The sequence below is a fragment of the Diuraphis noxia genome, unplaced genomic scaffold (assembly GCF_037042655.1).
Source record: "Diuraphis noxia isolate RWA-SAM2 unplaced genomic scaffold, SU_Dnox_SAM2 contig0001, whole genome shotgun sequence".
Taxonomy (NCBI): Eukaryota; Metazoa; Arthropoda; class Insecta; order Hemiptera; family Aphididae; genus Diuraphis; species Diuraphis noxia.
This window is the reverse complement of record NW_028301711.1, coordinates 63993823-64008786: the sequence shown is the minus strand read 5'-3', so window position 1 is coordinate 64008786 and position 14964 is coordinate 63993823. Positions and strand designations below refer to the sequence as shown.

The 14964-nt window shown below is 27.5% G+C and overlaps 1 long non-coding RNA gene and 1 pseudogene across 1 annotated transcript; one reads left to right on the top strand and one right to left on the bottom strand.

Annotated features, from left to right (window-relative positions):
- The first annotated feature begins 1379 nt into the window (after positions 1-1379).
- On the top strand, positions 1380-13758 carry LOC149061258 (uncharacterized). Its single transcript, XR_016189394.1, has 3 exons — positions 1380-1618; positions 1680-1885; positions 13455-13758. It is a non-coding gene; the product is annotated as an uncharacterized LOC149061258 (long non-coding RNA).
- LOC149061259 (uncharacterized) lies at positions 11392-12664 on the bottom strand (annotated as a pseudogene).
- Positions 13759-14964: the final 1206 nt, after the last annotated feature.

The following is a 14964-nucleotide window of genomic DNA, read 5'->3' as shown; positions in this document are numbered from 1 at the left end:
TTTAAAATGATTGTATTTATATATATTTTAGATTATTTTTGTTGGAACTTGAAATTATACAAAACGAGTTACTGTAATTTATGATTAATCATACCTAAATGTTTTTCTCAATAATGAATTATGAAATAATAATGGACATTTCGCGAAAGGTATAATATATATTATAGTGTATAATGTATTGCTTTTCTAAAATTAGTGTCATTTTTCGTGATACTAGGAATTACCATGTTTAGTAATTCATTAAATTGAGACGTGACATCCTAAAAAAGTTTCTGAAACTTGGATTGCATCTAATATATTCTATATTTAATATATCAGAATAATCTGATATTAAATCGGATAAAAGATGAGTTGTGGTGTAGATTTCACGACTTTGAAGACTAGGCCGTACCCAGGATCTTCGTGGTTTCGCTTTTTTTTTAAATTATTTTATTCGCAATGATGTCTATGAACGCCGCGCCAGCCAATAATGCGTCGCACGACATTTTAATCAAAACTAAATAAACTAATACTGATTTATATTGATTATATTTTGTTGCTGGTAAAAATCCGATTATAGTGTGGACGGGTAGGCCGAGCGGCTAAAGCCAAGCTGCCAGGCGACCCGGCTAAGACCCACTCACACCTAGGGACGCACCTTTACACTGAAAACCAATGTTATATTAAATTCTTTAGACAGTATCATTTTCCAATACTTAACTGAATGTAATATAAATTTCTTAATATTAATATATAATTGTGTCATCGTAGCATTCGGAATTTGGAAGATTGTGTAACCAATGTGTCAAAATTCTTATTGTAAATTCAAATGGTCGCTTCTAAAACAGTGGATTTTATAACTTTTTTATGGTATCTCCAATCGAGTATTGTCACTAATTAACATATTTTTAGATTCTCTCCAAAATTGTAGCTTTTGTTAATATTACAATAAATGGTCTTGTTAACATTATCGAATTTTACGATCGACTTTGGTTGGAACTTTGGAAGTTTCAAGTTGAACCACTCGGGCTGTTGTCTGGGAAGGAAACGAAAGTTTAAAAAAACATCTTTGTCTATGAAATATCATTTTTATTTTCGATATAATTTTTGCGAAAACAGTTATTCAAGTTACAAATTTGTTGTTAAAGATTTTTAGTTGAGCAAGACAAGGGCGTCGTGAGGGGGGTGCAAGGGGGTGCAATCGCACCCCCTTTGGCTTAAAAAAAAAAAATTTTATGGTATTGAAAAAAATTTTTGTGCATAATTATCTATTAAAAACTTTGTATCCGACGAAAAAACAAAAATAACTTTGTATGGTTATATAATTTGAAAAATATTTCTACGTATTTAACTAAAATAATTTAAACATTATTTAGAAATCAAAGTATATACTATGCACGATGCAACCCCCTGACAAAATTCCTGGCGGCGCCTATGGAGCAAGAAAATCAGACATTGTCTGATAAAAAACAGCAACTTATGTAGTTCATTTTATTTATAATGAAATAATTTGTCGACATGGCTGTCCAAAAACTGAAATGAGCGATCAGGGTTAAGAATTTTTTAACGTTTTATGTAATTAATTATTCAAATTACCTGTAACTAATCACAAAGTAACTTAATCATCTTCAAGCTTAAAGTATGTTAAATAGTATGATGAATATTAAATATGTAATATATTAAAACTACTCAGATTTTAGGTTCACAATGAAAATAGAATAGAATGGCCTAACATAATATTACAAGGGTTTTTTTTTGTATTGTACCAAAAGCAGCCAATACTGACAGTTGACATCGAATTATATTCCCTAAATGAGGATAGCAGTGTCGAGAAAAATTTTTTCACCGGAGAATTTAATGAAGATATTGTCTACAGAATCTTCGCAGTGTATGCTATCAATAAGAGGTACATATTTATATTTATTTATTTATCTAACTTCATTCTTTTTAATATTTTGAAATTAGTTAAAAATATTTAATAAAATATTAAGGTATAATAGACATATTCCCCCTATATTATTCATTTGTATTTATTTATTATTAACACTTATGTGGAGTTCTGAATAATAGAGGAGATTAAGTTTCAATAGCTTAATTTTAATGTACAATTCTGATTTTTAATTTTACAAAATTGATTTGTAAAATAATCATTGGAAGTTTAACCATAAACAAAAATAAAAATATTAAGTATTCTGAAATTTATTATTTTTAAAATTTATATATCTTAAATTGTGTGAGATATTAATAGTTTTAACATGAATTGGTTATTGATACCCCTTCGAGAGGGCATTTTTTAGTTGCTCTCTTTTTCATATTATCATAACGCTCTGCTGAAGATTAGCTGTCTAAAGAGGCACTGTAATAGATGTGTTTAGTTTGAAATTTGAATTCAATAATATAAAGATATCTTTTATGTTTACGAAAAACAATTCTGCACAAAACGATGGTCTATTAGCCTTATAATAATACTAAGTTTATTTGATTATAGCCGAAAAAAATTCATTTATAAATGTATTTGTGTGTGTAAAATATAATATAATATACTTTAAAAGTTTCAAGTACTCACAAGTAATATTTTTAAATTACAAAAAAATATCTAAAATCGTTATTCTTGGTTTAATATGTATAACATCGTCTGAACTTTAACTTAAAATTATCATAAAATAGTTAGTAATTTACAGACTTCATAGATCGAATTTATATCATGCTCGGGTATAATTTTGGTTGCGCGAAAAAAATATGCTGTCTCATAAACATCATCAGAGCTTTAGTTGTGAATTTTAATATTCAAAATTATCCTAGGTAGCCTAAATATTCTATTCAAGTGTATGAACAAAACATTTTAATAATTTGCTTTTGATAAAATACCGGACGTCCGGACAGATGTCATTCACGCAAGCAGTTCGTGAAAATGAGATTTTAAAATGATAAATATAATATTAACTAGTTACCGAGAAAATTGTATATTTCATTTATTTCTGAGAACATTGTTTATAAAAAAAAAATATATATAACTATTATTTTGAAAGAATTTTAAAACGTTCGAGCCATGCAACCCCTCGATTTTTATCAGTATTTAAAATACAAAACCTTAGGATAAAATTATTGTCGTTTATTCGTTTAAAATCTGTGTGTTCATGTGTAATATGTTTTTTTTTGCAAACACGTATATACGTATACGTATAATGTAACATTTTACATTGTAAATGTTCTTATGATGTAAACATTAATCATTGTCTGAAGCTGAGCATTTTAAATCATTATAACATATTAAAATCTAGTGAAGTATAGCGTATATTAGTATTATATTATTATATTTATTAAGTATTGTAAACAGCGGTGGCGTCTACGGGGATGGGATTTATGTGCACAAAAACCGACCTTAAACATATCGGACACAATATATTATACTATTGTATATAGTTGGCCCACCCAGACACGATAGCCGTGGCATTAAAAAAAGATACAATATAACACTAACAACGCACAATACGTGTAAAAAAAAAAAAAATAGGTACCTTACACTGGGGATGACTGATGGTAACAGTGACTGGGTGTTGGGCACATGTGTTTCACTTCACTCCGATTTACTCATAATATAATAATATGCAGGATAGTCTTAATAGTTAGGAATGGGGAAAGCTGTAATACGACAGTTGGTGGAGTCTGGTTAAGTATGCCCATAAAACGTATTATTGTATACAAACATATTGTTCATCGGACGTTTTATTTTCCCTAATTTCGGGACGGGCGCTATACTACTCAGTGACTAGCCTTTCATGGGGTGTTGTGTCGTTTTCGAAGAAGGACAAAATCGTATCTTTACCGACGATTCTTATAGAACAGTAGTAATACATGTCAAATCATTTTCAAAAAAGCTATAGGTAATCGAATACTATTTTGTCGCACATAAAAGTTGCAGTTTGTAATTATTATTATTATTATACTTAACCCAAGACCCACGCATGTGGTAACTATTGGAGTGAGATTCAAAATGTCTGCCTATCAGTGGCTCGTGAACCGTATGATGGGTGAGGCAGATATTTTCAAAATCTAAACACACCATAGGGCAATGGGAAATAATTTCCCACCAAAAAAATTAAAATCTTAAAGCTTCTGTTATAATAATTCATCGGTAGAGTGCATCAAAACAAATGTCAATATATCACTAAACATAGATAATTTTATTGTATATTATATATTTATATATATATATATATTTTTATTATTATTATTAAATCTCTATTTAGCTATTTACTACACAATTTTAAATATATTTATTATTATTATTATTATTATTATTTTTTTTTGGGGGGGAGGGGGGGTATATAAAAATGAGTTTTAAATTAACTTTTAATATAATTAAATTTAATATTTAATATTAACCTTTAAAAATATATAAATAATAAACCATACTTAATATTATCTGAAATATCAGAATAAAGTCAACTTAAAAAAAAAAATAATACTTATTACATAAATCTCATTTACTAAAACAATGAAAATTTCATTTTATATTATGTTTTATAAATTAAATCTATTCTTCTGTCTTTGAGTAATGCAAATTTGTCAATTATTTTTTTATTTATTAGTTTATTACTCTCAGAGATCTACTAAATTGTAGTACAAATTACAAGACACTAGACACTATACAGATAAGAACCGATATCTTTAGTTTGTGATAAAAGTATTATAGGTAGGTATACACTTGTCATTTACACTATATAGACAACATTACGACAACCTACCAGTTCCTATTTCTATGAGTGGAAGTTACGTCGCTTCGACAAATGACTAATGGATAATGTTGACAAACTCTGAGGCCCGAATCATTCTGCCTCATTTCATAGTAAAATTCCGACTTCCCCCTCTACCATGATATATTTTATAATCGTACTCGTCTGAGGCAAAATATTACTAGCCTCTCGGCACTCTTCGGTTTTCGTCGAGATCGTTCTATCGTTCAACGAACATCTTCGACGTGATTTTTGATAACAGTGACGAGGTATGACGTATTATCATAATAATATTATACACGATAAAATACATATTTTTTTGTCATTATAATAATGTATAATAACATTAATAACAAAAAGATTTTGTATTTTAAAATGTATGATATATTATTGAGTATTTTAATATTCTTGAATTCGATTGGAAATAACAATAATAATATAATATGTCCCCCCTTTTTTTTACAATACTTTGGTGAGGCTGAGCCTCACTTGCCTCCCTTGACGAGCCGCCACTGCTGTCAATCAATAGAAAATCAGGAAATCAGAAAAATTGTGCACATTTAGCTCTTAGCTGTGTAAACTATATATGATCAATGGGTGCATACTGCTTATACATTGATTGAAACTCGTGAAAATCAAAAGTCCAAACTATTTTAGATCAATTAATAAACAAGTAGTTAAAAAATATTAGTGCCTGCCTACATTTTCTTCCTTCTCTTTGGGACCGTCGTCCGATCATTGTCCGACATCATATAGAGCTAACAAAGAACAACCAATAGATTATTAAGGTGACATATAATAAACATACCACTACAATTTCAAAAAACACTTAACACACCAGTAGTCGTTTTTAAATTAGCAAAAGTAATTTTTAATGATATATTGGTATATATTTATATATATTTAATGGTATATTATAATATATGTATAGATACGTAACATAGAAATTAGTTTCATTACTTAAATAATTCAAGTAAACAATTCAATTTTGAATATAGTTTTCATATTTGTTTGATTTTTACTTAATTGATCTCTTTTTGTCATTATTTTTTTAGTGCATATTTATTGTTTTAAGTTAATATTACGTAAAATATTTTATACCTTAGTCATTTTCTAACATATACATGAATCTTATTTTTAGATAAACTAACTGTGATAGTTAACCTTATAACAAAGTTTAATTTTTAAATTTTTAATAAATAAAATAAAGCTTAAATTAATGTATTCCTAATTTATTTATTTATACTGATGTATATTTCTATTACATATAAGTACATACATATATTTTGATTTATTAGAGCATAAAAATCCACTCCGTATGTTCTACCTATGTTCAAGATTAGGAAGTAGAAATAGAATATTTTAGTTCTTACACAATAGTGTATACATGCACATAGCAAGATAGATGCAATATTGTTTCATACTATAATTTAATATTTAGTTTTATCGATATTAAATTGATTAATTATTTTACTTCTCTTTCGTGCAACTATATACCTATAACCTATATCCTATTATAATAGTACATTGCAATACGCATACGAGATACGAATATCATTTCGTACATTATTACTTTAATATATACTATACCTACTAGTATCTCAGAAATAATCTAATTTATATCTAATAATAATATTTATTAATTCACATTTTAGTGGGTATTTATTGCACGTATTTTTTTAACTGATGTTTATTAACAATTTTTTATTGCAATGTAATTATTTCATATATTTTTGAATTTGAACACATTAAACTTTGTTAGGCAATTAAAATTATTGAATTTATGAATTTATGATTAATCTCGAACTCGTAGGTGGTCAGTTATCAACACTATTTGAATTTGGTTAATTTTAAAATGCGTTTGGACCATATAGTGCTTTTTATTGTTTGTTTGATCGTACCTATTTATAACTTTTTAAACACAATATGCATAGGTAGGTATGTATTAATTCGTAAAGTAAATATTATATTGGTTATACATTTTTATTACTATGTACCTTTTATGACCTAATGTAATTAATAAATTATAGAAGTGATGATGATATGTGGCAGTGGGTAAATTTTATCTATAACTGTGCCTCTTAAAATAATTTAGTTATCATTAAATGCTCTAACTATATTTATAGGTACAACAAATAATAATTGTGTAACTATATAACTATAATATATAAAGGCTATAAGGAGCTTGTGACATTTGCCGTTTTAGAATTTTTTTTTCATCCAGTACGATTAGAGAATGATAATGATAATAATATAATACACACAAAATAATAAAATTACTAAATTTGAAAATTTTAGTTTTATGCCAAGACTTTATTAGTTAATTTGTACTGTTCAGGTATGTTACTCTCAAAGATGCAAGTTAATGAAAATTGATCCAAGTTATGTTAATTGAACAGAGAATCGTTATGCTACAAGTTAATAATTTATTAATAAATTATACATTTATTGAACTTGCTAATTATAAAGTTAAGATGTAACTTATCTAAGTTTAAGTAAATATTTAAATTTTAAATGAGTGTGCTGATTTACTTGAAAAAGTATTCTGCACCTATCTATATACAACAATTTTAAATTATGAAAATATAGTATAGGTATTAATTTCTTTTTAACTAAAACCACGTATACAAATTAAAACTTAAAATTAAATTATATTCTAAATTAAGACTATAATTGTTATAGTAAAATATAATTCAGTAGGTAATATTAATTTGTAAAATCATTAAAATTCTAAAAAATAAAAAAATGTATATTGATTCGATGAATTATTTTTAAATCAATCAAAAAGCTACATTATTTCAGCAGTTACATGAACTATAACGCAGGGGTGACAACGAGGCTCGAGTGAATCTCGTGTGGCACTTGCACCAAGCTTAGAATAAAATTAATTCAAATAATATAAAAAGCCCTTCTCAAAAGTAAAATCCAATTACTTAATGTATACCTAAACAATAATATTATGTACCTATAGTGTAAAAAATGAATATTCCTTTATAGTTTATTTGTTATAACATTAAAAATGTGTTTTTATTTTAAAAACATATACTTACCTATCTTAACAATGTGGCTCATTTTGAAATAGCTTCATAAATTTGCGGCTCCAAAAATTAAAGTTAGTGGCCACCCATGAGCTATAATTAATAACATTCTTAAGTTGTTTAAAAAAATAACTAACCAACTAGTTAAAAAATTAAGATCTTAGGCTTAGGTGATAAAATTGTATTACGAACCGTTAGACGATGTCTGAAAAACAAAATTGTAAGTACTTTAATAATTACTTACTATGTTGACAACTATAAGTCTGAATTTTATAGTATACACAATATTTAAACATATTTTCAGTTATAGCATGATATTTTAATAGTATATTTAATATTTTAACTTAGGTACTTATTTACTCAAATACATTACATAAATAATAAATAAATATAAAAAACTAGGTACACAACGTGTCTATGATCAGAAACCAATTTGAACCAACACCAATATTACCAATTATATGAAGGGCTAAGGCAATAATATTTTGAAAAATAAAACGAAAAAAAAATGCACATCCCCAACCTCACAAAATCGAATTTAAAGGTATTTAACTATTATTTGTATTTGGTGATAGAATATCTAATTTATTAATATACGCAGAATGATTCACTGCTGACAGCTCGGCCAATGTTAATGTTCAAGCCACGGAATGATGAATGTGCTGTTTTTATGTGTGTATATACATTTGTTATTTACGCCTCTCGTCACCTTTCGGAGCAGTAAAAATCATAGACATATAAATATGTCTATGGTAAAAATACATAACAATAAAATTAACGCAGTTAACCATTAAAACTTCCAATAGGATCTGTGGTTGATAGTTGATACTTGGAGGGTGTAAAGTAAAGTCAAAGACAAAGAGTGCTTTTCAAATAATTGGAAAAAAAAAACAGGAATATTTCAGAATCACCGACTAGAACCATATATTTTATTTTTACACAGGTCCCAGATAAATTTTACCAAAGATAAATTTTTCCGGTGAGACTGACCATCTAAATATCCTTGGCGAAGATAAAATATATACCTAGATGAATATTATATAATACGCTTTATTATATAGCCTTTATTTACAAATTATGATTTTAATTTATTCAGTTGAGTTAATATAAAATATTGATAATTGATATGTAGTGTTAGGTACATTTTAAACTTCTTGATATATGATCTATATATAAGAGAAAGAATAACTTAGTAAATACTTAGATCAAACATATTATTTTTAATTGTAATAAACTAATAACTAATAATATTTAGTGGACTTTTAGTTTTTACCGTATGGTACATTTTCGCAGTAACACCTGTTATTGTCGAAAAAATATTTTTTTTTTCTTACTGGTAATACAAAATAAAAATGCAAAACCGTAGACAATTTCACAAAATATACGTTATATATTATTATATATCGTTTGCTACATACAACACACATGGAATAACTTTCAAAATAAATCAGCTTTTTTAAATTATTTTCAATCACCAACCTATTCAATGGTATTAATGTCGAATGTCTATATTGACATATTATAAGTTAATAACAATAATATATGATATGAAATTTACTATGTTTCTTTCAAAAAGTAGTTCAACATAAGTAAGTAGGTACTAGGTACGTATTACTAATAGAAAAATAAATTACTAATACTCAGACAAAAAAAAAAAAATACCATAAAAAATGATTAGAAATAGAAGCTGACACACCGTTTCCGTTCAGAATCGTTTGTCATACGCAATGATTTATCATTGAATTCTAAATTATTTCTTTCATTATTACTGTGACATAATCTAGTATGGCGTAGTAATAAGAAACTACTATATTTAGCACTCAGACTTTACGGGTTCTGTATCACTTTACCGAAAAACGTTGAATATAATATAATATTATGATTTTAGATTCTGAACCGAACGATGAATGTGTAATTGATTTTACAACGATGTACTTTTTTTTGTGTCTATCGTTGTCCTTAACAACAACAAAAATTCTTTAATTATTAACTTTTGGGGTTAGTTTTTAGTTATTCTGCATGTTGTAGTATAAATATATTATTCGTACAGGGTACATGAAACTTTAAACACAATAACATTTTCAAATGTAATGTTTTCGGCATGAATTTAACTCACTGTATATTACTAATGGTAATATAAATTGTCTACTTAAATAGCAATATAATAATACCTTTCTCATACAATATATTTTATATTTTATAATTTATAATACAACACGGGTTTGGGTCCAATTTACAGTTAATATTATACATTTAATACAATACATTTGTTACATTATTTTAAGCATTTTAAACAAAATAATTAGTATCTTATGATCAGACAATGATTCATCGTTGAATTTAAATTTAATACATACATTGCAAGCTACATTGATAATTGATGACAAGAAGTTTGTATCGTCAGTGGCACACGGATCATTTCTTTATTATAATTATATAAAAAGTATAAATATCTGAAGTTATGGCCTACAAGTAGGTCCCTTGGATTTTAAAAAATCAGAATTTAAATAAATTATAACTATTAAAGGATAAAAAAGTATTAAGCACATCCAGATTGATCATCCAGTACTAAATTAGTTCTTATATCCAAACAATAAATAAGCAATGATACGATATCAAAATATCAATAATATATAGTAAACAGAAAATTAAATAATCACACTATATAATAATTTATTCAGCCAATCTTCGTTTTAAATTAAACACAACTTTATTTATTTTTTTAAAATATTTACAAAAACCTACACTCATCATAAATCTGCAGTGATTTATTCCATTTATATCACGAATATGGCACAAATTAGTGTACAGAAGTTAGGTGATTACAAATTCATCGAGTATACGTTTTAATGGAGGATCTTTATTTGTTGCAATTTGTAACTGCATATTATTATGCATTAATTATATGTGGACAATTTTAAACATAATTAAAGTGTTTTATGGACGTGACTACGTGAGTACATATGCGTGACTACTCAACCATAGAGGCAGCAGTGCTGTATATTGGAGGGTATACGGCGGTATACTTTCTGGTTATTTACCTAAGTAACCTAACCTTCTGATTGGATACACGTCATAATGTCGCTGTAAAAATATCGCGGTTAATGTCATGAACACAAAAATGTCGCTAATAAAAATATATCGCGAATACAAAAATATCGCGATGTCAAAAATATGAAAAATATAATACCTATATATTATAATTAAGGCCCGGATTTATATTATGTATTTATGTTGCCAAAATATGTAAATAAATATACATATAGTAAAAAACTCAAAATATTATTGAATTATTAAAAAAGCCAATAAATTATTGATTTTATAGACTACAGAGTAGTACTACACATATTATACATAAAACGAACACAGATTACAAACACGCACAACGAACCATAGTATAATTACTGCTAGTCGCAACTCGCAGTGTTCATTATAGCATTTATATTTTATATTAATATTTTAAAATTAGTTACAATGATAAGATATCTGGTATTTCAGCCGATAAAATTGTGTCAAAAAATAAATATATCTATACATCGAACAATTTTATAATGTACAGAGTATACAGTCATACTTAATAAATAAAAATAATGCGATAATAAAAAATATTATAATAAATGAAATAATAAACTGTATTTTTATGTTAATTGATATTGGAAGTTATACGAAATTCCGCGCAGGTAGTCATTAATTGATTGATTTTCATAATCATCACATATGGCTTTAAGTCGAATCGCAGAATCTTTGTATTTTTTCTTTTTCGGAGGTTTAATGCCAGCAATATACTGTTCAACTTTTAGACGGTTTAAGCTTTCTTCTTTTTTTGGTGAATCGATAAAAATCCAAATAGAAGGATGACGAGAACTTAACATTGAACTAAAACAATTATGCCAACCCTCAACCGAATTGTTAGTTCGTGGAATATCATACTTTAATAATGCATAACAATTCCATACATTTATAGAAAATAAAAGGGGCTCTTCTCGCTCTCCGGCAGGGTCTCCCAATCCATGTGTCTTCAAAATAGTTGATTATACCTGATAGACTCTCTTCATTTACTCTATAAAATTTGGAATCCAACAGAGATTCAAATGCTGAAATTATATTATTTTCAGGTACATAAGCTAAGGCTGCTAGTTTTCTTAATTCGAGTGCAAAATTTGAATCGTTTGTATACCTAACTTGTAGCCTGTTTGATTGTACATGCCGCCAAATAGATTGAGTTAAATGGAAAAAAAACACCCTTTAATGTTAATTGACGAAAAAACATATTTTGAAGCGTTCATATAGCAGCTTTTTCAAAATCGAACATCATTGATTTTGGATTAAGCTGTGGTTTTAAACATTTTAATGCTAAAAACATACGTTTGTAAGTATCTTCTTTTTTATTAGGAAGAAGTATATAAACAGCTGGTACAACTTTTGAATAATTTATTCCATGAATAGTATAGAGTTGGTGGGAAAATGTACGCAAGAAAATGTACCATCACATAACCAATGTTTCACATTGTTCCATCAATTGTAAATTGTTGTCGGTAGTAAAAGTTAAAAACCGGTCTAAGTTATTTTGTAATCAATGCTATCATATTTTAAAAAAAGCTCACCGGTTGAAGTTTTTGTGTAATTATCTGCAGGTATTTTGAGTTCGGTTACTGATTTTGGATCACGAGGAGCTGATCTTTCTATTTTTCTAACTCGTTGAATTGTTCGTTTTAATCCTGTTGTACTCGGAAATTGTCCAGCTATGTTTGAAGTGGTCTAAAATAATAAACTAAAAATAATTATTTGAAAATTTTATTTTATGTTATTTTATGTATTATTATTAACTATATATACCTGTGATGTCAGTGTTCCTAAAACAGAATAGGTACTAAGTTGAGTAGTTTTTGCAATATTTTTAAGTCTTGCCATTGCTTCTTTAGCTTCAACTTTTTTAATATCGGCAACATGGCTATGTTCAGTAATAAGAACTACACTTTGCCCAGATGAATGTAATCGACCGCGAAATTTCTTTGTATTATACTCAACGCACTTCCAAATAATTTTATTTTCGTTTTCTCTTTCTTTTTTGTACAAAAAAGAATTAAACTTGAGTAATTTTCCATTTTTTTGGTTTATTATATACTCAAATGCCATAATGTATAGAATATATATATTATATTATATTATATTATAGAGTTTCTGTTATGGTTGCAAATTACACACTAATATGTATACTGAACTGTACCTATGGCACTTTAATCTAATCTAATCATACCTACGACCGAATGAAACCCGGAACTGTGAGCCACACATCGGCGACTACGGCGATATATATTACTACCTGCGACATTTTTAACGCAACGTTTTTGCTGCGATATTTTTACCACGACATTTTTACCGTGACATTTTGACGCGACATCCTTCTGATTAAGGTCGTATACTCTCTGTTGTAGTGAAATTACCAAATAATATAAAGATAAAAGCCATTAGATTATTATTAATATTGAAAAGAAATAATTTAACAAAATCGGAATCCAGACGACATTTATGAAATATTTTTCAATAAATTTATTTAGAAAAAAATGTTTAGTTTTTATTTTAATTTGTACAATTAATGTATGTGTGTTGTGTTTTTTACCCTCTACCAAAATGATACCTAATGATAATATAAATGTTTAATATTATAACTCATATAGTATACCCTCTGCTTTTTTTTTAGGACTACAGCACATGCATATAGACATTTAAGTTATGGGAGGGAGGCGAAAAGGTTCCTTATTACATTATTGATGGCAACAAGAGAAGGTAAGAGGACATGCAGTAGACTCTCATACAGTTGTTAAGGTAAAAGTACGAATACCGGCGACACCTAGGATTTACCGGTAAGTCCTAGGTTTATCCAACTGACAACTACTGCCGGTTATTGGTTAATGTATGAATTTCAGCAACTATTACAATATTATTTATTTTTTTATTAATCAAAAATATTCTACAATCGTAGATTTCTATATGTTATTTATGTATTCTGGATTACACTAGCTATTCGCTCATCCTTGAATTTTTTTTTTTTTAATGATAATTTATATTATTGTACATTACCTACCTGATGAACGAATCACTCTACGCTTGAGTAATGGTCGTGTTCAAATCATATGTTGTACGAGTTACGACTGGTTAGAAAATCATTAACCTGATGTCAATTTCGACTTATTCAGTAATCTCCCCATCTATCACAGACCACAGTCCTATAATCCAAAACTGAGTGTCCTAGTGGCGAATACTTAAACACACTCAATATTATGCATCAAAACGTATGTTTTGATTTGTCAGTTTAGATCAAAATCATAGGCGTGTATGTGCACGGGCAGTGCTGAATCCAAGTGACCAGGCGCGTATACTTCAGGACCGCAAATTATACCACCCCCTCAAATTTTATTAGGCCCACTGACGAATACAACTGTTGAACTGTCAAAAAAATATAATTATTAAACGTATAATAGTATATTTACGATTACCTATTAATAGTGCTTATCTAATCGCGTTAAATAAAATTAGTTTTGCAATTATTTTTGAAATTTCTTAATTGTAATTTGTAATAACAAACTAATATAACTTAAAAATATAATTCATAATACTGAAATGAACGACTAATGAAAAAACTGAGACCATCCCTGAAAAATGTTCTGGATACAACAAACTGGTCATAAGTGCTGCAAAAGGTACATGGATCTGCAACATATTTTGGGCACATGGCCGGAAAAATTTAGTGGTCCAGTTCAATTAATTTTTTAGATCCGAACCATTTTTTTATTAGATAATAATTGATAAAATATAACTAAAATTAAATAACTTACAACAAATAGGTATCTATACTCAAAATTATAAAATATATTATATGTTCTACCTACTGTTCATCATTTATTTATTGTTTATTGTATTTTTAAATTGTAAAAAATTATCCGCTTTATTTTGTACGTTGCATCTGAAATTTAAGCCTGAGCAAGCCTATATGACCGCAATGACAAAATAATATTATACTATATTATGCGTATCTATTATTGTCGTCGTACCTACTAAACGAAACCGTTTTCGAATCGTTTTAAATAGGCTCTTTTTTTATCCGGTCAAATACTATAATAGTAAATAATAAATAATAATAATGCAGACACGCGTTCGTTTTAAGTGTCCGCAAGCGAGATGAATGCGGGCTTGTGCTCAGCAGCTGCAAT